Source organism: Cupressus sempervirens, chromosome 1, assembly GCF_028749045.1.
Source record: "Cupressus sempervirens isolate cs-2001-9-10 chromosome 1, ASM2874904v1, whole genome shotgun sequence".
NCBI lineage: Eukaryota > Viridiplantae > Streptophyta > Pinopsida > Cupressales > Cupressaceae > Cupressus > Cupressus sempervirens.
This window is the reverse complement of record NC_143118.1, coordinates 136,387,861-136,389,442: the sequence shown is the minus strand read 5'-3', so window position 1 is coordinate 136,389,442 and position 1,582 is coordinate 136,387,861. Positions and strand designations below refer to the sequence as shown.

The following is a 1,582-nucleotide window of genomic DNA, read 5'->3' as shown; positions in this document are numbered from 1 at the left end:
ATAATTATGGTGGTCTAGACATCTTGGTATTATTCTACCTTAAATAACTCTCATTATCTTCTCTATTTAGTCATCTAGAACCTCAAATTACACCAAACTTGTGTTTCTACTTTTCAGCAGACAATATGCCCACTTCATTTAGGAATATAGGACTTTTATTTGACCTTCTCAAATGATTTATTGTAGGTGAACAATGCCAGCATCTTCGGTACCACTATTGATAAGGAAGCTACAATTCAAGCTGGATTAGTTTCACAAATGCAACATGATTTGATGGTAATTTTTAACTTTGTAAGAATACATTTTCTTTTATCTGAAATCTATACTTAGTGGGTAAGGCGAGGTAAAGTTATAATATGTAATTTTATTTTGCATAAGTTGTCTTCCACCTTGAAATCAAATATCTAGTAGGATTTGATGAAATCAATATCTACAACTTAATATTATCTCCTCTTTAGTTCTATTAATATGAATAACTCTCCATGTTGGAATCAATACTTAATAGATTTGGTATATTATAGTAGCCTCTATTAACATGAACTAGTAACCTAATATATTGTCTTCTTAAAGTTTGTAATATTATTTCTTTTGTAGGCAAGGTTTTAGTTGACGGGCAAGTGGCAGGCAAGGCTGGGATGTCTGTTTTAGAGAAGGCTTCCATTGATATCACTGTTGAAGTTCCAAAATACGTATGTAGGTGATTATCCTTAATACTCTTGACTTTAGTAGTAGCTAACAACATATTTTCATTGTATATGCCATGGGATTTTCTCTTCACATCAGACACCCTTGTAACAAGAAAACCATTGGCAGAGCAGGATACAAGTTGGAGGGAGCACTCGAGCAATTAAATATTGATGTTGCTGGAAAAGTTGCATTAGACTCTGGTGTTTCCATAGGTGGCTTCACAGATTGCTTGCTTCAGCATGGCGTATCTTTTGTTTATGGAGTTGATGTAGGCTATGGGCAGTTGAATTAAAGCATCAGTTTGACAGAATACATGCACATTTCTACAATAAATATATTCAGTTTCATTTTCCCTTTGTTATTAGGAAGTCACATCAAATTTATGCAACTGTTGGATAATGTGATGTCTTACAAGTTAGCATCATATGTTTTATGATTACTTTGTTATTACTTTGATATTTGGATTGTCTTAAGACTCATGTAGCTACAAGGATACAGTTTTAAGATATAAACTGATAAACCTTGTGGAAGAGATGCATGTCTTCAACTTTGCCTTGTTGATTCAAATTCTGTATGTACATTACTAGAAAAACTTAGTGAACTTCTAAACTATGGTTCTTGTCAAAATCCAAAGAGTTTCCACATGTTGCCTCCTTGGATGTTTAAATGGACAGTAGGATTAGGAAGGATTAGTTACAACAGTAAAAAGAAAAGCTGGAAATTATTTAATATTGGTACCCCAAATTTGTGCAGTCATAACTCATAGTCCATTGGGTGAAAATTGAATTTATTTGGTATTAAAAAAAGTTAAAATAAAGAATTGTATTGGGTGAAAATTGAATTCATTGGATATTACAAAGATCTAAAACACAATTTTTACCAATATATTTAATTT

General features: G+C 32.1%; 1 long non-coding RNA gene across 1 annotated transcript; it reads left to right on the top strand.

Annotated features, from left to right (window-relative positions):
* Window positions 1-495: 495 nt before the first annotated feature.
* LOC149576543 (uncharacterized) lies at window positions 496-1,066 on the top strand. Its single transcript, XR_016361386.1, has 2 exons — window positions 496-693; window positions 814-1,066. It is a non-coding gene; the product is annotated as an uncharacterized LOC149576543 (long non-coding RNA).
* The last annotated feature ends 516 nt before the right edge of the window (window positions 1,067-1,582 follow it).